General features: G+C 43.7%; 1 protein-coding gene and 1 long non-coding RNA gene across 7 annotated transcripts in view; one reads left to right on the top strand and one right to left on the bottom strand.

The window, feature by feature from the left end:
- Positions 1–4,113, bottom strand: part of RBM47 (RNA binding motif protein 47) — a 201,800-nt gene extending 197,687 nt beyond the window's left edge. The window contains exons 1-2 of one of the 5 annotated variants that reach the window (XM_069744560.1): positions 3,957–4,113; positions 3,293–3,528 (exon numbers count right to left, since the gene is read on the bottom strand). The gene's annotated coding sequence lies outside the window, so the exon portion shown is untranslated. Of the gene's footprint in view, positions 1–3,292; positions 3,894–3,956 lie in introns of those variants that run through there. The other 4 variants (XM_069744567.1, XM_069744559.1, XM_069744563.1 and 1 more) reach the window with 4 other exon arrangements.
- On the top strand, positions 1,014–21,339 carry LOC138657059 (uncharacterized). Of its 2 annotated transcripts, XR_011317002.1 has the most exons (5): positions 1,014–1,122; positions 1,618–1,771; positions 19,221–19,341; positions 19,932–20,067; positions 21,163–21,339. It is a non-coding gene; the product is annotated as an uncharacterized lncRNA (long non-coding RNA). The 2 variants fall into 2 exon arrangements; XR_011317003.1 differs by lacking the exons at positions 1,014–1,122; positions 1,618–1,771 and adding an exon at positions 18,108–18,412.
- Positions 21,340–23,040: the final 1,701 nt, after the last annotated feature.

Here is a 23,040-nt window from a genome sequence, read left to right as displayed (position 1 = left end):
ACACAGTCCGCCTACAGCTGGTCGCTAGGCAGAGAGTTCGGCCACGGCCAAGGGCCTGCATTCACATTTGGAAGAATGGAATTTGCACAAGTTAAGAATTAAAAATCTGTACCCGTCCCACCAATATTGTATCACGTGCATTGTACATGATACAATACATGCCTACATACTTATAGACAATACAACTGTAATGGAAGAGACATTGATTTCTTCATTTAATCACTCCCATGAAAGTGCCCAAAAGGATTTCACAATTGCTGCTTTTACGCAAGATTTTTGCAGCATTTATTTTTAGTAAATTAAAGCCTTATGGCAGTAAAGTGTACCACTGACTTTAAGGAGGGTATTGATCTCATGGGACATGTGTTGTTCTTCAAATTTGTCATATGATAGGAATCTTTAGCTAATACTAGGGGATTTATATTAATAAGCAATCTCTATACAGTCAAAATGTACTAAATGGACATTTAAGAAAAATTCCTTTTACAGCAGTGAACCCTAAAGTTGCCACATGTAGGCAGATTCCTTTTTTGTTGCTTGAAACTGATGTTTGATGCCAGGTCATGGCTGGTCTACAAAACTGAGTGATATCCACAATATAGGGGAGTCCCTAGAATTAAATACTGTACTTTTGAAGCATTCAGACAAGCATATGCTGCAACAAATGGGAACGTAACTCCAAATTTTTCACCATTTTGAGAGTATTAGAAAGCAGACATGAAAATGGGAACACGCATGTCTATGATTTTCTCCCAAGATGTTTGCTTACATGGGGAAATAGATAATGGGGTGCACAGAAAGACATGCTTTGATTACTAAATATTGTATAAAATGTATGTAACTGTGCCACATAAAGTTCAGCACCTGTTCAAACTTAGTCTATGTTTGGATGTGACGGTCAGTTTTTTTAAATTTGTATTCATTAGCCTCCTGACTGAGCACTCCCCCACCTCTTAGCCACAGGTGTTTTAATCGCAGCAGGTCCATTACCCCTCCGCGGGGAGAGAGAGAGGTTTAGTCTAAGAAGAGGATTCACAGGTTCCCATTCAGATGAAGATGTTTATTCTCAGCGAGGAAAGTTTAGGACCTGGTATACGAGAGATGCCTTAATGTGGCTACCAGGTACACATGAATTGGCCAATTTATGCGCTAAACGCTCTCATTTTTTCATATTTCTAGTGCAGTAATGCAGTTCAATTTTCATGTTTCACGTTTGCATGTTTTAGCGCCGCAGTCTGCTGCCTTATTTATTTGACCGAGTTTATGTGATAGAAGGGACCTGAAAGTGATTGCTATCTTTGCACCCTTATACATACACCCCTGCGATCAATACTTTCTTAGATATGTTGCAATAATCTAGCCTAGTATCATACATTATGCAAGTAGAGGGCACCATAGAACTGAGATTTCTATATAAATCCCTCTCGTAGCTCTCGGAATAATGTCTGTTCAGGAAAGTAGGCCGATTTTACAAGTAATCTTGTATACTTCCATTGACAATGTTTTTTTTTTCTTTCAAACCAGTACCAGTCTGACAAATCTAGTATTAGACCTGTAAGCTCCCCGCTCGCGAATGATTAGATTCACTCATAACATGCCAAATCCTTTCCCTTTCAGCGGGTACAATAAGATGATGATGTGGCATACAAGTCATTTACATGTAAAGTTCAGGAAGTACGGCGAAGACAGGGCAGAAGAAACAGACGGAAAATTCCCTTTAATTCAGTTACACCTGCCGGCTGAGCTTCTCATACCTCTCCCATGGAAACAGGTGAACCGAGTGGATTTTTTTCAAAGTGACCTCAGACATCTTAGATGTCGGCATGTAAAACATTGTTTAAAAAAAATCAACGGAGTAATATAAGAAGTAGAAAACATGTATTGGTTATAAGGGTGAATCTGGACAATTTTAAGGATATGTCTGGTAAATGAGAGCTCAGGAAGGGCAGTGAAGGTTGTAGGAAAGTAATTGCAAATACCTAAATACAATTCAGCAATAGCGAAAAAGTCCTCTAAAAACATCACTACTGTATATCAGAAGGCAGGTGTGAAAAGATTCTGACATGGAAAGCGGGAGCTAATTGTATGCCGCCTTAATGTGTGCCCACTGAAGCCTAAAATACAAATGAAGGTCCAAAAAATAATTGTAAGGGCTTGTGCACACAATTGTATTTTCGATCCGAGAGCTATCTGTTAAAAAAATGGACAGCAGTTGGACCAATGGTATTCAATGGGGCAGTGCAGAGGAGAGATTTTTTTTTTTTTACTGACCGAATATGTGGGTGAAAACAAAATTGTGCCCCCGGAAATCGGATTAGACTCACCCATTCAAGTCTATATGTGCGAGAAAAAAAAAATCGGATGCCTTACTGATCCAAAGTCTAGCATCCATTTTTTTTACGGATATATTGCAATTCTGTAACATAGGAAATTGCAAATTATTAATAGCTGCTAAAACGGATCGTGTACAGATAACAAGTGAGAAAAAAAATTGTCCCACTTTTCTGGATGAAATTCATGTCGTGTGAACCTTCCTTCAGCGTTAGCCACAGATTTACCGTCCTCTAAAAGAACAAGTGTCAGTCTGCGAACTTTGGTTTAGACTATTGATCATGTATAGGCAATCTGTAAAACATGGCAGCTCCAATCCTATATAAAGTAAATGTAAGTGTGCACCATTTCTATGAGAACGGCGTGGAGCACCATTCCGGTCTGGGCTACGATTGCAACATCTGTATTTGCTTGGACAGTTTTTGGGTACTGAAAATGGAACCCTGCATTTCACATCTCGGAATCACGCTCGTGACATATTGAAAATTGACAGTCATGATGCAAATCTATGTAACATCTCAAGGACCAGTTATACCGTCTGCGTCTGAAAATGTATTAGAAACCTCATGCCACATTAATCCTTCTCTAAAAGGTTTCTGGTTTTCAGAGATTTTTTGTCCAAAAATAATAAGTCTAAAAATTGTACAAGAACATTAAAGATCCAAATGTGAAAAGATGATCTGCTGCCAGTTGTCACCATAGTACCCTTTAAACATATGGTAGATAGTGTTCGCCTGCTATATACTCATGGAAGAAATGGAGAAAGGGTGATCCAAGTAGAATCATATTCCTGACAATTATAAACCTTTTACAAAACATCTTTTTTTAACCATTCACAATTCAACAGTCAAAAGTGATATGTAACTTTCTGTGCCCAGTGCAGAGGGGCGAGCACTGCACGCTAATGGTTATGTCCACCCATGGTCCGTAATAAACACATTTACTGAAGTTTAACACTTACCTGCTTTTTATGTGATTCTGAAGGCCAAGCGGCTTCTCTTTTACTGTGCTGTAAACCTGCGCTCTGGAGACGTCTCTGTGTGACTCAAAACCTATTGCATCTCCTGCTTTCCTTTTACACTGGCAGGAGAAGGATCTGCGAGCACCTCCTGTTGTTGATAGCAACCAAACCCTCTAGCCTGAACGCTCACTTTCAGTCTTCACCCCTCTCTTAATTTTTCTTTCCCCTTTCGAGAACTGGAAAAATGCAGAGAACAAAAAAAAAATTCTCAATTAGCAGGTTCCTACTATTCTCAAATCCTTGTTGCGCATTCCAATACTATAAAAAGGGTCTCAGAAGGGTATTTTAATGAAAAAAAAGAAGCCTGACTAGATAGACATCATTAGAAGTATGTGGCATACCGAAAGACCACTTTGCTTTAGAGGAAAAGTGGATAAAGTAGTATTCAGAGTCAAGCACTAGAGGTTTGGCTGGGGCAGTCTTATCAGTTTCACTCTGTGAAAAGCCTGTCTCTTGCTGGTATACTCCCTGCCCTTAAACTCGCCAAACCAGAATCTAACTCCTAACTAACACAAGCAACTTCCCGCACATCCAAACTGAAATTTTATCCTGTTCAGTGAGCCCTTACTGGCCATGGGCCAGTGCCGCATTCCTCTCCAGATACCTTTACTACAAAGGCAAAAGTTCTCCTAGTGCGTTCATTCGGGTTCTTCTTAGTTACTGACACAGAGAAGGAGTTCCACATTTCGATATCTGGGAGAAGTTCTGTCTATGCTTCATACAGTTTTCTCTAGCTGTGCATTTTTTTTTTCGTCAAGGCACCTGATTCATTTCTCCTTTCTTAGCATTTGTCAAAACTTCCACAAACTGGAAATGATGCAGCTAGAATAATCACTGTACATCATGCTTACACAGCAAAAGCTCAAGCCATGTGGATGATGCCAACAATGACAATTCCGTGGAGGTGGGCGTAATGCCCTATCACCCACTCAGTTCTGTGCCCTCTCTGACAGAGGCGCAGCGGTATTATTTATAGACCGTATACAAAATGGATACGAGGAAAAGAAAATAGGAGGCCAAACCTGTTCTACCACTGCCAAGCCTAGTTTTAACCATGCCCAGATCTAACTAGTGGAACACTGTTCTTACTTCCCTTAACAGAATAATGGCAGGCAGATATCTTTCAAGGGTTAAGCAAGTGACAATAAGCTAAAACACACAGACAAGGTTTATAGTAAACATATGCAGCTAACTGTAAGGGAACAGATAAGAGCACACAAAAAACAAACTCACTAGAAGAAAAAGAAAAAAATTCTGATTACGGGGTATGTCTGAGGCTAACCCTGGCCTTATTAGATCACTCCACGGTCTGTTTTAATTCACAGAATGATAAAACAGGCCGATATAGACATAATAAAGAAATCATGAGAGCATAAAATAATACATAAATGGCCCTCAAGTCAAGGAAAATTCCAACACATAGTCTCATCACTTACAAGAGTAGAATTGTTGTGAAGTGTAATATAGTGATCCAGTTTTAAGTTATGTTCTAAAAAATATAATGGTCTCCCATGTGCATGGTGCTCAAGATGTAATGGGGCTGTGTATGCACTTATTTCTTATTAGAGATGATCAAAAAGATTTGCAGGATATTGGTCTAGCAGCCATGTTGGTAGTCTGTGGACAACCTTCCAAAGAACTTCTTTGCGAGCGTTCTCAGATCTGCTGAAGTTCCAGGCACCTCTTCCAATTATTAGGCCTAGCGTGAGGTCAAGCCGCAACAATGAGGTCATACTGGGGTTACAAATCAAAAGAGACCGCAAAGATTCTAGCAGGTAGCAGATTTGCAGGGCTCTGGTCTGAAGGCCACGGAATACAAACCTGGCCATTGGACTAGGGTCCTTCTAAGCTTTTTAGTCATCTCAGTGTATTTGCTTCATGTACAGCGTCAACATATTCTGCAGCACTTTACATACGATATCATCAATCACTGTCCCCATTAGGGCTTACAATCCAATTTCCCTATTAGCACGTCATTTTGGAGTGTGGGAGTAAGTCAGTGGATATGGAGGGGAAAAAAGGCTGTTTGGGGGTTCTTGTCCCTCATAAGTGCAATGTAAGATACTGCTTGACTTTGGAGAGGCCTTTCGACAGTGGGTCTAAAGTGTAAAATGTCTCCTGAAGGATAGTGCCAAAATGATGTAGGGTGACTTACAAGCCATGCATTGCTCCATTGGGAAATAAAATATGGAAAAAGTCTGCTCACAGGTGAAGAGAACTGGGTCTCTTGTGCCACTTCTAGGAAGCAGCTATCTTAAAAGTCAATATCAAGACTTGGAGGTCTTTTCCATTAGGAGAAGATTTTGGTTTCACTTCACATCCTAAACCATGCGGCCAAGCTCCAAGTCATTTGATGGGCTGCAGAATTGGTGACCTGAGCAGCACATCATGAAAAAAACATCCAAAGACTTGTTGCTCTTGTCACTGTCTGTTGCAGACAATCACAAGCTGCAGTAATCTTGCTGCTGATGGAACATTGATGTCTTCTCTTCCTGTGTCAGTGTAGTAGACCACGGAGTGTTCTGTGCTGGATCCAAGTAGGTAGCTGTAGATGAAAATAATTTTATTTTTCAACCCCTTTTTAAAAACATAAAATAACTATGTGCATTACTTTTAACTCCTGTCAAGTCAGAATTTAGTTGTCAGTTTTACAGTCTGAGACTGTCCAGAACATAGGACAACAGTTAAACTTGTCCAATGTGGATAGGTCCTGTGGACATCTTGGAGAGGTTATCACCACTTAGAACCACATATTTAGTAGAAGCTGTTCTTTGGTGAGGCAGAGATGAAAATAGGTAATCAGATCACAGAGAAAACAGGTTACAGCTGCTTCCTATAGATGTCTATGGAGAAGGGGAATAGGGAAATGATGATGTATTTAACAGGGAGAAATGAAAGATTCTACATCTGGGCAAAAAAACTAAAATGACATCTACAAAATGGGAGGAATATAACTAAGCAATAACACGTGTGAAAAAGACTTGTGTATACTAATAGATCACAGACTGCACAAGAGTCAGCAGGTTGATTAATCAGTAAAAAAGGCATACACAGTTCTGGGATGTACCGAGAAACGCATATAGTCGAGATCACGTGAAGTAATTATCTCCATCTACTCCTCCTTGGTCAGGCCTCATCAGGAATACTGTGTCCAGTTCTGGGCACCACAGTTTAAAAAAGACATTGAAAAACTGAAGCAAGTTCAGAGCAGAGAGACAAGGATGATGAGCTGACTGCAAAGTATGTCCATCGATCAACAGTTAAAGGATCTGGGAATGTTTAGCTTATAAAAAATAAGGTGAAGAGCAGACTTAATAGCTAGCTTCAAATATCTGAAGGGATGTCATAGTGAAGAGGAATCATCCTTATTCTCAAGAAGATACAGATAATAATAAATAATAATAATAATTTTATTTCTATAGCACCAACATATTTTGCAGCACTTTACATTTTAGAGGGGATTTGTAAAGACAATAAACATTACAGCATAACAATAAACATATAGATCGAAACGGATACCAAGAGGAATGAGGGCCCTGTTCGCAAGCTTACAATCTATGAGGAAAAGGGGGAGACACGAGAGGTGGATGGTAACAATTGGTTTCGTTGTTCGGACCAACCATAGTGTAATTGTAACACCCCAGGTAACCAGTTGTTAATGTGATGTTGCCTTCCTTTCGGGGAGGGTGATGTCACGCTTGGAGGCAAGGGAGATTCTGTCTATCAGGTAAGGCACTCACATTCAACACTTCTGAATCTAGGCCAGGAGGGGGAGCTCAGGACCTGGATTCAGGGGAGCTTCCTTAGACTTTATGTATCCTGGTCTGGAGGAGGAGTCAGCCAGTTGTAGAGAGTAGCAGAGGAGTGAGGAGAGGAGTTGTGGCCCCTGGAAAGAGTGAGAACTTGAAGGAGTTGAATAGTGGAGGAGCTTAGAGGGAAGAAGCACAGAGGAGGAAGAGGATCAGGAGGGGAACAGCAGAATGACATCCTAAGAGCCAGAGTGCAGAAACCGGGTACCGAGAGCCCGAGGATGTGCTGTTCTCCAGGACGCGCGACAGAACCGGAGGGCATAGGACTGTATATCAATTGCCCGCATCAAGTCTGAGGTGAAGTAGTAACCTGAGAGCCCGGGTCATGATAGAGACCCTATAAACAGGCTCGCACTGCCTATCGTACAGACATCTGTCTTAGGATAGGAGAGAGGGGACTTTGCAACCAAGCTTCAAGTGGCAGGGACCTCACCATCTAAAGAAGCGCAAGTAGGAATGGCTTACGGAACTCACCTGGGAGAGGGATCCCCTATTTCCTCCAAGCCGGCCAGACCACAGCTACCCTGCACTTGGTACCCTGGACTGAGGACTGCTATCATCAGTAAACCAGGTAAAGACTGCAAACTTGTGTCCTCATTCTTTGCCATACCATCCATCACACCATCGGTGCCCTATACTTGGGAAGCCCTGGGGACCCCGCTTCATCTGCGGGAAGCGTCACCATCTTGCTGCATACCATCACCCCAGAGCGCAGAAGTTGGTAACCCTGGAAAGAGTGAGAACTTGAAGGAGTTGAATAGTGGAGGAGCTTAGAGGGAAGAAGCACAGAGGAGGAAGAGGATCAGGAGGGGAACAGCAGAATGACATCCTAAGAGCCAGAGTGCAGAAACCGGGTACCGAAAGCCTATAAACAGGCTCGCACTGCCTATCATACAGACATCTGTCTTAGAATAGGAGAAAGGGGACTTTGCAACCAAGCTTCAAGTGGCAGGGACCTCACCCACTAAAGTAGCGTAAGTAGGAAAGGCTTATGGACCTCACTTGGGAGAGGGATTCCCTATTGATCCAAGGCGGCCAGACCACAGCTACCCTGCACTTGGTACCCTGGACTGAGGACTGCTATCATCAATAAACCAGGTAAAGACTGCAAACCTGTGTCCTCATTCTTTACCATACCATCCACCTCACCATCAGTGCCCTACACTTGGGAAGCCCAGGGGACCCCGCTTCACCTGAGGGAAGCATCACTATCTTGCTGCATACCATTACCCCAGAGGACCCCTTTAAGCAGCGTCGGTCCCCAATGACCAAACACCACAGGTGGCGTCACGAGCAATAGACTTTATTCACAATACCCCCTAAAAGACATTCCCCTTAAATTGGGCTCCCAGGGCCACGGACCGGGTCGCAGCCACCGTGACATCCCATTTAAGACTGGACCCGGTACCGAGTATCCCATGGCCCTGGCGGGCGTTCCATAATAATCGGGTGTTCATGTAATGCTGCATGAACTGGTTATTGGCCTAAGTATGTAATAGTACAGACAAAGAGGGCTATAAATGCACAAAGAATGTGAGAACATGCTGCGAGGAACCTGGTTATGGTAAAAATTTTGAATGGGCAACACAGGGATAATTAGGTTAATGCATTGAGGCGGTAGGCCAGTCTGAACAAATACATTTTTAGGGCACACTTAAAACTGTGGGGATTGGGGATTAATTGTATTAACCTGGGCAGTGCATTCCAAAGAATTGGAGCAATACGTGAAATGTCTTGGAGATGAGAGTGGGAGGTTCTGATTATTGAGGATGTTAACCTCATGTCATTAGCAGAACGGAGGGCACGGGTAGGGTGATAGATTCAGACGAGGGAGGAGATGTAGAGTGGTGCTGATCTGTGAAGTGCTTTGTGGGTGAGGGTAATAAGCTTGTACTGAATTCTGGAGTGGATGGGTAACCAGTGTAATGACTGGCACAAGGTAGAGGCATCGGTATAAAGATTGGTAAGGAACATGATCCTGGCTGCAGCATTCAAGATAGATTGGAGAGGGGAGAGTTTGGTAAGAGGGAGGCCGATTAGTAGAGAATTACAATAGTCCAGACGAGAATTAATAAGAGAAACAGTAAGAGTTTTTGCAGAGTCCAAAGTAAGAAAAGGGCGAATTGTAGAAATGTTTTTGAGGTGCAGATAGCAAGAGCGAGCCAGTGATCGGATGTGGTGGGTGAATGAAAGCTCAGAATCAAGTATGACCCCAAGACAGCGGGATTGTTGCTGGGGAGTAACGGTGGAACTACACACAAAAATGGCAATGTCGGCCATAAGTAGGTTAGTAGAGGGAGGAAACTCAAGGAGTTCAGTTTTTGACAGGTTCAGTTTCAGATAGAGGGAGGACATGTTGATAGGGACAGCGGTAATACAATCACTGGTGTTTTCTAAAAAGGCAGGCGTGATATCGGGAAAAGAAGTGTATAATTGGGTGTCATCAGCATAGAGATGGTGCTGGAAACCAAATCTACTGATTTTTTTGACCAATAGGGGCAGTATACAAAGAGAAGAGGAGGGGGCCTGGAACCGATCCTTGGGAAACCCCAACAGTAAGGGGAAGGTGAGAGGAGGAGGAACCAGCAAAAGATACAGTGAAGGAGCGGTCAGAGAGGTAGGAGGAGAACCAGGACAGAACAGTGTCTGTTGTGAATTCTGCTTTTGGGCTCCCTCCGGTGGTTGTAGGTGGTAATGCAGTTGTCCCAGGGCTGCAGTCATGGTCAGGTGTTTCTGCTGATTGCAATTCTGACTGGGGTATTTAGGTTTGCAGGATTCATTGGTCCTTGCCAGTTGTCAATGGTTCTTGGGAGGTGTTGGACCTCTGTCTGGTTTCTCCTGCTTAGCTGCCAATTCAGCAAAGATAAGTGTCTGTTTTTTTTCTATGGCACACATGCTGTGTGCTGGATTTTTGATTGTATTTCTGCTCTGTGTGTAAGATTCTCTGGAGTTGCAGATATACGTTCCACATCTTTAGATGGAGGAATTTTTTGTATAATCTGCTGTGGATATTTTTGGAAGGGTTTTAATACTGACCGCACAGAACTCTGTCCTATCCTTTCCTATTTTAGCTAGAGTGGCCTCTTTTGCTAAATCCTGTTTTCTGCCTACTTGTGTCTTTCCTCTCCTACTCGCAGTCAATATTCATGGGGGGCTGCCTATCCTTTGGGGTTCTGCTCTGAGGCAAGATAGTATTCCTATTTCCATCTATAGGGGTATTTAGTTCTCCGGCTGTGTCGAGGTGTCTAGGGTTTGTTAGGCACACCACACGGCTACTTCTAGTTGCGGTGTCCGGTCAGGATTTGCGGTCAGTACAGTTACCACCTACTCCAGTGAAAGTTATTCATGCGGCTCCAAGGTCACCGGATCATAACAGGTGTCCTTGAGCTGATGGAACGGAGTATAGTGAGGAGGAGCTGGTGATCCACAGTATCGAATGTTGCAGAGAGACCCAAGAGAATTAGCATGGAGTAGTGACCATTAGATTTAGCTGTTAGTAGATCATTAGATTAGATTAGATATTGGCAAAAGCCTTTTGACAATGAGAGTGATCAATGAGTGGAACAGGCTGCCACAAGAGGTGGTGAGTTCTCCTTCAATGTAAGTCTTCAAACAGAGGTTGGACAGACATCTGTATGAGATGGTTTAGTGCACCCTGCATTAAGCAGTGGAATGGACACGATGACACTGGAGGGCGCTTCTAACTCCAAAATTTATGATTCTATGATTCTGCTGGGGCCCTGCTGGAGGTTGTCACACGCAGGTGATGTCAGCGGTGCAATGATATCACTGCATCGATAGCATCCACTAAGAGACGGGACAGAAGAGGAGACGGACGCTGCGGAGGACGAGGAGTCAGGAATAGGTGTGTATAATGATTTTTTTATTTTTGGGAGCTGTGGGAGACCATCATAGTATATGGGGGCTGTTTGGGGGGACCATCATATTATATAGGAGGCTGTATGGGGAGGACCATCATACTGTACTATATTGGGTTTTGTGGGAGATATTTATAGTGTATGTGGGCTTTGGTGGACATAATACTGTGTGGACATCTATGGGGTACATTATACTATGTAGGGCTATGGTTACCTTCAGACTTAATGGGTGGTTATGGGGATAACCATATTTTATAAAGGGGTGGTGTGCCTCATACTGGTGGTGTGCCTCATATTGTCGGCTGTGGTGAATCCCATAATATATGGAAGGCTGTGGTGTTCATCTTAATATGTGGTGTCCTGTGGGGCATCATACTTTCTATAGCGTTTGTTGGGTCATCATATTGTGTCGGGCATAATAATACTTTACGGGGGTCATGAAAGAGGTATCATAGTGGGTGAGACCACATAGGGGCATTAGGACAGGGAAAATAAATGTAAGTGCCGCAATACATATCCTTATCCATTTCTTAAAAAGTTGGAAGATATGCCCTCCTTTGACTGTGACGCGATAGGACTTTTTCTATGGGCCCTGTTATTTCAATGTACCCCCCTGCTAAGGAACTTTATTTAAATGAAGTGGCACTGAGGGTCATTATTATCAGGAGGCCCAATGGGTGGTCATTACCATTATAGGGAATCAAGGAGGCATCTACATATATAATTGTCTAAGGGTTTTTCCGTCTGTCTGTCATTCTGTCTGTCTGTCTGTCTGTCTGTCTGTCCTGGAAATCCCGCGTCTCTGATTGGTCGAGGCCGCCAGGCCTTGACCAATCAGGAACGGGCACAGCGACGATGATGTCATAAAGGACGTAGACATCCCGCGTCTCTGATTGGTCGAGGCCGCCAGGCCTCGACCAATCAGCAACGGGCACAGCGACGATGATGTCATAAAGGACGTAGACATCTCACGTTTCTGATTCAGCGACGGGCACAGCGATGATGATGTCATAATGGTTGCCATGGCGACGATGATGTCATAAAGGTTGCCTCGACCAATCAGCGACGGGCACAGTCTGCCGCGAATTCTGGAATCATCATTGTCCATATACTACGGGGACATGCATATTCTAGAATACCCGATGCGTTAGAATCGGGCCACAATCTAGTCTGTCTATATAATTGCCTAAGGGTTTTTCCGTCTCTCTGTCTGTCTGTCTTTCTGTCTGTCTGTCTTTCTGTCTGTCTGTCCTGGAAATCCCGCGTCTCTGATTGGTCGAGGCCGCCAGGCCTCGACCAATCAGAGACGGGAACAGTATCGACGCAGAAATCCCGCGTCTCTGATTGGGCGACGGGCACAGCGACGATGATGTCATAAAGGACGTAGACATCCTGCGTCTCTGATTGGTCGAGGCCGCCAGGCCTCGATCAATCAGCAATGGGCACAGCGACGATGATGTCATAAAGGACGTAGAAATCCCACGTTTCTGATTCAGCGACGGGCACAGCCGCCAGGCCTCGACCAATCAGCGAAGGGCACAGCATGGCGACGATGATGTCATAAAGGTTGCCTCGACCAATCAGCGACGGGCACAGTCTGCCGCGAATTCTGGAATCATCATTGTCCATATACTACGGGGACATGCATATTCTAGAATACCCGATGCATTAGAATCGGGCCACAATCTAGTTATTATAATAAAAAAGCACTGGGGGGGTTTGTATTAGGAGGAGGTGCAGGGTCATTATTATTATAAGGGGTCAAGGGGAGTATTATTAAAGGTGGCACAAGGGAATTATTATAAGGTAGCACAAGGGCACATTATTACTGCATGCTGCTGTAAATCTGCAAGGAGGCACAGGGGAATTCTTATAAGGCAGCACAATTTGTGGTTTGTGTAGAGGTGGTAGAATGTGAGGAGGGACTTGGAAAAGCAGTAAAGATGTCTCTGTTATATGTACAGGGACAAATTATGGACAGAGGAAGAGGTCATGGCGGTCTGGATCAAATGCAAAGGAAAAAATAAAATGAACAACAATCATTGAGAACATCACTGGTGAGAACCTGCACAATACACACATATATGGTCTGCAGAACACTGGTGTAGACCTGATATTACCATTATACGGTCACAGCATGGTGGTGATATCAGTCATAATACAGTGGTTTTGGTTAAAGGGGTTGTCCAGGTTTGATGTTAAAGTCTGCAATCTCTCTTGACTCTGTGTGACTGCAGACTTCTGAATCCTCACAGTGTGCACATTGTGTGCTCTGAGGATTCTTCGGTGCTGGGAGCAGTCAGTCATGGGACCACAAGTATGCGATTTGAAATCATGCAGTCATGTGATGAGTAGACATACACGGCCTCGCTCAATAAGAGTGAATTTAGCAAAGCAGAGTACGTTTAGTCGGAATGTGGCCAGAGGTGTGGAAATCCCAAACTTGTGATCACATGACGGCCAATCCCAGCACCGGCACAAGAGAATCCTAACAGTGCACTCTGTGAGGATTCAGAAGTCTAAGTCACATAGACTTTAACCCCAACCCTGGACAACCCCTTTAATGATCAGTATGATGGTATTATCACTACTGTATATGCTGGTAATATTTGGTTATGGTTTCTTGGTATTTCTCTGTATATTGCAATATTATTATGTGTTCTCTGCCAGTTTTGGACTAATCCTGTGTGAGATGTAAGGACACCCTACTTTGCTTTGACTGCAGAGCCATTACAAGTTGCCGTGAGCGCAACATTATAGGTGAGGGTGTCGGACCCACATTGATCTGATCAAAAACATAGGTCATCAACATAAAATTCATGGAGAACCTCTTTTACTGTACAATGGAATCTTATTTGACTAAGGCCGTTATCACACATGCGAGAAACATGGCCGAGTCTCGCATGTTAATACCCTGCATTGCACCCGGAACTCAGGGGCGGCGCGTGCGGCCGTATAGCAATACATGCAGCCACATGCGCCGCTCCTGAATGCCGGGTGCAGCGTAGGGTATTAAAATGCGAGACTTGGCCGTGTTTCTCGCATGTGTGATCCCAGCCGAACATCTTCTATGGTTACATGTGTCTCAAATTACTAGGAAAAGTGGGAAAAAGTCCTTCTGATCTGTCAAAATGACACATAATCATCATAAAGTGAACCATTTCTAGACCTTTATACCAAGTTTACACAACCGGTTTCACTAGAATAGACAACTAGGCTGATTTATGACCCATTCTGTCAAAAGACAACTCCTAGTAGCCAGTCAGTTTACAGCTGAGATAAGAAAATTAAAGTCTAAACTGTGCTTTTAATAAGAAAGACATTCTCATTGAAATGATAGCGTGCATAAAACTTGAATTTTCCAATGTTTCTAATTCCAGTATCAATACCATGCTTGAATGAGTACCAAAAATTCTACTGCACCAAGTCAGAATCAAAACGACAAAAACAACATTTCTCTCATTGTCCCTAAATGTGCCCCGACCAGTTTATCGAGTTCTTAGAACTCAAGGGGGCTAACACAAAGAGAAAGAAGACCTGTATGAAAAGAACCATCTGGTTACTACTGATCAAATTCTCCATCAGACAATACATGATGTGTTGTCTGTTAAAATGGGAAATGCAAGTAAAAAAATATGTATTCTTGTGTGGAAAAATTGTGTCCCTGCATGACTATATTGTCAGGTGGCTTCAACATCATTTTTGCTAAATTTCCACCACATATTGTGTGCAGGCCCATTCTATCCCTGCTTCAATCCTAACTAGGTCACATGTTCCTCATGCAAAATCTTTAGTGGCATTATTTACAGCTTAAAAAGCGAATTAATTATGAAGTGGCTGCTTGTCCATACAGCAACAGGACTGAGTAGAAATAGTGATCAGAACCCACAGGGAATTTTTCATGTTTTTTATACCAAAATTTTTAATTTTTGAAACTAGGGACTCTTTCTCTATAAGACAATATGGACATGGGTACGGCATTATTCCAGAAGTATATGCACAATTTAAGTCCACATTGTATAGCACTGCTAAGTATTCTGTCTTCACACTGAATGAAGCAAAGGAGGGCAGCACCAGGTGAGGAGAAGAGAGGAGCCATGGACTGCCAGTGTAGTACCTATGTCCACTAGTGCACTTACATTTCCATACGCATACACAGACAAATTTTGCTGCAACAGAGCAATGAATCTCGATGCCCGTTGCAGTTAATGAACACTGTGCTGTCCTGCACCATCTTTGGTTGGCTAGCAAAATTAGAGGAAATCTGTCAGTAGGATAAAACCCTCCTAAGCCGTCTATATGGGCACGAAAATCATAGAAAGCTGAAAAAAATTATACCTTCATAACTATGATCCGATGTGTCATTCCAGAGAAATGCATGTTTTTCTTATATGTAAATCAGCTGTTAAGATCTATGGGCCGGACACTGATGTCCCCGAGAATCTGCCTTCACAGCTTATTGTAAATGAAAGGAGGCACTTTGCTGTAATAATCACACACAGTTCTGCAGTGAGATCAAAACTAACCCAGTACATCTGAAGTGAACTTTGCCTCATTACAAACATTTGCATCCGCACTTGCCCTACCTTACTGCTGTCAACCCTGCTGCAGACCTGTGCCTGATTACAACCAACACAGTATGTGAGGGAAGGCCAGGGCCGTAGTCATGGCTGAGGACACCGGGGCATTTGTGCCCTGGCCTCCCATCACATGAAAATAGTGTCCATTACTCTGCATACCTGTGGTTCCACTTTCTACGCCATCAGGGTCTCCTCTGCTCTGCTGCAGGCTCCCTATAGACGGTCCCGCTTGAATAGAGACACAGTCCATTTTTACTTTCAAATGACGTTAGAGGACGTTAGATATGGATGTAAAATGAATTGGGTGGTGGAGAGGGTGCTAAGTTCCTGATGGCGTCCTCCCCCACCTCACAATTCATTCTGACTCTTTCAGGGACTTAAAATTTATTGGGGAAAAGAAGGGATAAGGTGCACTTTATAATGGATTGAAAGGTGGGAGAAAACGCTCTTAGGAACTTGTAATGAATGTAGGCAGGGTATGTTAAGCACCTGATAATGTTTTCTCCCACAGTCAAATTCATTATGATGCTATCAAGTACTTATAATAAATGGGGGGACATAGGAGAGGGACTAAAGGTACCTTCACACTGAGCGACTTTAGAACGATAACGATAGCGATCCGTGACGTTGCAGCGTCCTGGATAGCGATATCGTTGTGTTTGACACGCAGCAGCGATCAGGATCCTGCTGTGAGATCGCTGGTTGGAGCTAGAAGGCCAGAACTTTATTTCGTCGCTGGATCACCCGCTAACATCGCTGAATCGGCGTGTGTGACGCCGATTCAGCGATGTCTTCACTTGTAACCAGGGTAAACATCGGGTTACTAAGCGCAGGGTGCTCTGCTTTACGGCCGTCCGGCGCTGACACAGTGCAGAGAAGCTGAGGCCGGGGGACAGACACCGGAATGTAAGTATGTACTGTTTGTTTTTTTTAACTTTTACAATGGTAACCAGGGTAAACATCGGGTTACTAAGCGCGGCCCTGCGCTTAGTAACCCGATGTTTACTCTGGTAACCCGGCGACTTCGGCATCGTTGGTCACTGGAGAGCTGTCTGTGTGACAGCTCTCCAGCGACCACACAACGACGAAACAGCGATGCTGCAGCGATCGGCATCGTTGTCTATATCGCTGCAGCGTCGCTTAATGTGACGGTACCTTAAGGCTATGTGCACACTTCAGGATTCGCACGAGAAAATTCTGCTGCATATCCTAATGTGTTGACAGGAAGAATGTTGCATAAAATAATTTTTTTTACATGCTTTTGTTGCATATTATCCCTCCACTCATTAGTACGGTTGAAATACGCTGCTGAATTGACATTATGCAGATTTTCATCTACTGCAAATCTGCAAAGAAAAAATAAGAGTGTGCATGAGGCTTCAGGGATCTCATTCATTTTGCTTGTACTGTAAAACATTGCATACTTTCCGTGTGCACAGAGCCTTAAAGTTAATTGGGGAGAGTCACGGACTGAATAATTTATTTTATTGGGTGGCGGAGATTATAATTAATGGGAGCACAGTGCTGCTTGTCACTTTATATTTTGATTAGTGTGTGGCTAATAGTATATTAATGGCGGAGTACATATCTGTATTCGGGGGGTGACACATGTATAATGTGTACAATCAGTAACGCTGCTACCATGAGGCGAGTTTAGCTCTTTGGCTCAGGCGGCAGAAGAGAGGGGGCGGCAGATTCTGTAGTAACTGGATTTGCGCTGCTAGGTTTTTTTTTTGTTTTTTTTATAAAACTCCGGGATCAAGTAAGCCTCCCTCCTTCCCGCCCCCCTCCCTGAAGACATCCTACTCACCTTCCTCCAGCGGTGGCTGCAACTGCATCTCAGCGCCGGCAGCGCATCCTGTCTTCAGCGGTCACATGGTACCGCTCAATAAGGTCATGAATATGCGCATATTCATCACATTAATTAGCGCTACCACGTGACCGCTCAAACAGGAAGGAAGATGCTGCAGAGATGCCAGGAAGTTCTGCGCCGCGCTGTGAGAGGTGAGTTTGACAGGGGAGAAGGATGGGGAGCCATGCACGCAGGGGAGAAGGATGGGGGAGCCATGCATGCAGGGGAGAAGGATGGGGGAGCCATGCACGCAGGGGAGAAGGATGGGGAGCCATGCACGCAGGGGAGAAGGATGGGGGAGCCATGCACGCAGGGGAGAAGGATGGGGGAGCCTTGCACGCAGGGGAGAAGGATGGGGGAGCCATGCACGCAGGGGAGAAGGATGGGGGAGCCATGCACACAGGGGAGGAGGATGGGGGAGCCATGCACGCAGGGGAGAAGGATGGGGGAGCCATGCACACAGGGGAGGAGGATGGGGGAGCCATGCACGCAGGGAGAAGGATGGGGGAGCCATGCACGCAGGGGAGGAGGATGGGGGAGCCATGCACGCAGGGTGGGAGTATGGGGGAGCCATGCACACAGGGTGGGAGGATGGAGTATAAATATGGAGTATAAATTATGGGCCCTATAGGGGGGACACAGTGTGAGAGGACAGTATGAAGAGGGGGCCGGTATGGAAAGGAGAGGTTAGTGTAAAGAGCATGTACCATAAGAGGGACAGTGTGGGGGTCATATTTTGTGCAGACAATATAGTAAGGGCAATTTTTTATTCAGGAGCATTATAATGACACTTGTATCTTTAAGGGCATCATGGAGATTTTCTGCAAAAGAGCGGAGAAGATGGAAGTCTTCAGAGACGGCTGTGGATGAGAAAACTCATCATGGGGTCTGGACAAGATGAAGAAAAGGAGAACGGCTCCAGAGACGACATCATCTATAAGGTACCTGGATGTAAATGTTATTTGTGATACTGACTAACTCTCATGTTTTTATTTATGTTAGGAGCATTAAAGGGGATGTCCAGGTTTGTGATGAGTCTGCAGTCATTCTTTGTGACTGTAGACTTCTGACTTCTCACAGTGCGCACTGCCCGCTGTCAGGATTCTCTCGTGCCAGCGATTTACATCCATGCGGTCACGTGCTGACTAGACATGTGTGGCCCCACGCTATGAAAATGAACTGAGCGAGGCCGGGCATGTCTAGTCGGAATGTAGCCAGAAGTATACAAATCGCATGCTTGTGCTGACGTGACTGTCCACTGGCAAGGGAGAATCCTAAAAGTGTGCAGTGCATTAGTTGTGAGAATTCAGAAGCTGCGATGTCAGGATTCAGCTCTGCAGGTTACAATAGTCATCACACGGACACTTCACTCACATGCGACTTTCACACTTGTGGTCCTGTGACAACGAGCTTCTCTTCCCGCTTCTCTCAGTTTTTCACTGAACATTGAGAGCATTAGGGAGAGGAGCTCCTGGGCACATGATTGAGTGTGCTAATCGCATGTGTCCTTGGCGAAGGGGGGCACCAAAATGAATTCTTGCCCCTGGTGCCAGAAACCCTAGATACGCCTCTGCTGGTATGCTACTGCGAGCGGCATTACCGGGTCCGGTGGAGGGATGTGTGTGCACAGGCAGTGAGGCAGGGACTGTGTGTGGGGGGGGGGAGGGGCGCCATTTTTCCGTTCGCCTCAGGCAGCAGAGAGGCTAGGTTCACCCCTGTGTACAATGTATGTGACATTGTTATTTTCAGGGCTGCGATACACATCGTGACAAGACGAGTCATGAGCGTGACTGGAAGATGTTGACATGAAGGTCTGACCAGATGGAGAAGAAACAGCAGAAAACGGCTCTAATCAGACGAGACATCAGCGGTAAGTTCTTGGATGTGAATATTATTCTGTATCTGCACTGTGTGACTTAAAGTGATAATATTATCTGTAAAATCCCTGCTGCCAGATTTTTTTAATGGACTGCACATGGACTTTGAGACTGTCCTGTTCTGATCTGATTTTGAGAATCAGAATAGGACATGCTCAATGCATCTGTAAAAGCATGCAGCACACCGAAACTGCACAGATACAGGAATGTAGCCTTATCATGTATAGCACAGTCCCTTAGTATATAGTGTACTCACTTATTATGTATAGCACAGTCCCTTAGTATATAGTGTACTCACTAATTATGTATAGCATAGTCCATTAGTATATAGTATACTCACTTATGTATAGCACAGTCCCTTAGTATATAGTGTACTCACTTATTATGTATAGCACAGTCCCTTAATATATAGTATCCACACTTACTATGTATAGCACAGTCCCTTAGTATATAGTGTAGTCACTTATTATGTATAGCACAGTCCCTTAATATATATTATACACACTTATTGTGTATAGCACAGTCCTTTAATATATAGTGTACTCACTTATTATGTATAATAATAATCTTTGTTTTTATATAGCGCTAACATATTCCGCAGCGCTTTAAAGTTTTTGCACACATTATCATGACTGTCCCCGATGGGGCTCACAATCTAAATTCCCAATCAGTATGTCTTTGGAATGTGGGAGGAAACCGGAGAACCCGGAGGAAACCCGGTATGTATAGTGGCATCCTTAGATACATAGTTTCCTCTTTTATTATGTCTAACACGTTTCTTATTGTGTACCATCCTCTGTTATATATGGTGCTGTCCCTTATTCTATAGCTTCCTCTGCTGTGATGTGTAATGCTATCTCTTACATAGTGTATTCTTGTTATTTTTGTTACTCACAGCACCCACTTTTTATTACATAGTCCTCTCTTGTTAGATATAAAATGCAGATTGAGCAGAAGACCAGTCCATCAGCTACTCCATTAGAAAAGAAGCTTTCCCGAGCTCCATTAGTCGTAATTGCATTATACATCTAACAACAGAGGATGGTATGTAATAAAAAACAGGGCTCTATATGCAGTAATCCGATATGTAATACATAATAAAGGTGAATATGTAAGGTATATATAAAAGTGCTTGTCACTAAATTAGAATATCATCAAAAAGTTAATTTATTTCAGTTCTTCAATACAAAAGGTGAAATACTCATATTGAGTCATTACAAACAGAGTGATCTAGTGATCTATTTCAAGTGTGTATTTCTGTTAATGTTGATGATTATGGCTTATAGCCAATGAAAACCCAAGATTCATTATCTCATTAAATTAGAATACTTCATAACACCAGCTTGAAAAATGATTTTAAAATCCAAAATGTTGTCCTACTGAAATGCATGTTCAGTAAATGCACTCATTACTTGGTTGGGGCTCCTCTTTGCATCAATTACTGCATCAATGCGGCATGGCATGGCGGCGATCAGCCTGTGGCACTACTGAGGTGTTATGGAAGCCCAGGTTGCTTTGATAGCAGCCATCAGCTCGTCTGCATTGTTGGTTCTGGTGTCTCTCATCTTCCTCTTGACAATACCCCATCGATTCTCTATGAAGTTAAGGTCAGGCGAGTTTGCTGGCCAATCAAGCACAGTGATACTGTTATTTTTAAGTCAGGCGTTCATACTTTTGGCAGTGTGGACAGGTGCTAAATCCTGCTGCAGAATGAAATTTCCATCCCCAAAAAGCTTGTCGGCAGAGGGAAGCATGAAAAGCTATAATAGTTCCTGGTAGACGGCTGCGCTGACTTTTGCTTTGATAAATTACAGTGGACCTACACCAACAGATGACATGGCTCCCCAAACCATCACTGATTGTGGAAACTTCACACTTGACCTCAAGCAACTTGGATTGTGGCCTCTCAACTCTTTCTCCAGACTCTGGGACCATGATTTCCAAATGAAATGCTAAATTTACTTTCATCTGAAAACAACACCTTGTACCACTGAGCAGAAGAGGGTGCGGGGAAACAGGTGAGGACAACGGCCGTGCGCTTCAACGGGTCCATGTCTTGGACCCGTTGAAGCGTACAGCACGAAACGGCCGTTGTCCTCACCTGTTTCCCCGCACCCTCTTCTGTTCATTCCCTGCCGCCTCTCCATGTGTACCTGAGCGCTGATCTCAGCGAATAAAGGACTTTTCACTACAGCATCGTTGGGATGAGTGCCACATTTCTTCTTATATATCTCTATATATGTATCAGTAGCTTTGTCGCCACACAGGGGCCCCAAACTGTCATTGTCCACCCCTCGTGCAGCCTCATGTATTTACAGTCATTGAACATTTTGCATAAAACTATGCCAGCTGTATTATGGCTAGGTCTACTGTATGGGCAGTATTATCTGGTTCTGTAAAAGGGACGCTGTGAATGCAATGGTTTCAAAACTGCTGCTTATACAATCATAGACGTGACTTTGGCAGAAATAGAGCCTGGAAAGATTGCATCTCCGTCTGTTATAACCCAGGATCAAGTAACAGAGGAGGTCATTGTTTTGTCTCTTCCTGGAGTTTCACTTTGTTGCATAATAAAATGTTGTAGTAATGTTACAATCAACAAGGATTTCTGATTCTGAAATCCGTTTGTATTTAAAACCTGCCGACTTCCTGGTAGGTGGGTAGGCGGACGCTTCTCCTTGACTGACAGGTCAGGCCAGCAGCATCATAGCGTCGCTGGCTTAAACATGTGTGCTCCAGAAGCAGCAGTACAAGCAAGGTTGTCATCTTGACTTTTTATTTCTTTCTGGACAACTTGCCAAAAATCACAGACAGGCAATATTTTTTACCAATACATTGGAAAACCATATTAAACCATTATGATTATAAGTGATACATGTCTACAGCCCATAACTCTGATAAGAATACATCAGCTGCATTCACTGTAACTTGTGAAATGATGATAATTACAGTCAAAATAATCTGCATAAGTTTTTTCAGCTTAAAAAAAAATCAAGTAGACCACAAATTTTTTACGGACAGTCCAAAAGAGTGCCCTATTCTATTGTAATGTCCAGGAATTTATTGACAGTTGGCAATCGAGAGAATAAGGCGGCCTTTCCAACTTGTGCAGATTACTGGGATTGTGATAATTATCCTACGAACACCTCATGTAGATAGTCACTATATGGGGTGCCAGGACAGATGAGGAATAAAGATGAGCAAACTTTTCAAGGTTTGGTTCGGTTCTTTTCGCTGACCGTCCCGATGTTTGCAGAACACATTCGTCAAACATACCCAAACTCCAATTAATTCAATGGGAGGCAAAACCAAACGCATAGACAACACCTTAAGGGGAGCCAAAAAGCTTCCCAAACACCCCAAATTAGGGGCAGACACCAGGAAAAGTGTCATCAATTGATGCAGAGTACAATTAGTATAATTGTGCAGCATAGATGCATGGGACAGGGGCTCGGACATGGTTTGTGCTAGCATTTCTAGCTGAAGCATTGATCAGTAACAGGTGGATTAGTGACAGGTGTAGGTCTAGTACTGTAAGAGGCCTGCCAAATTCAGGCAACACACATAAAGGAGACTCAACTTGGAGTCCAAGCATTTCCAAAAATGAGGGGCAGACAACATGTAAAGTGGCATCAATTGACCCTCAGTAGAAACTTGATAATGGCACAGCAGTTATCAGCCATGGGCCATGC

The sequence above is a fragment of the Ranitomeya imitator genome, chromosome 1 (genome assembly GCF_032444005.1).
Source record: "Ranitomeya imitator isolate aRanImi1 chromosome 1, aRanImi1.pri, whole genome shotgun sequence".
NCBI lineage: Eukaryota > Metazoa > Chordata > Amphibia > Anura > Dendrobatidae > Ranitomeya > Ranitomeya imitator.
This window is presented reverse-complemented; position numbering and strand designations above follow the sequence as displayed.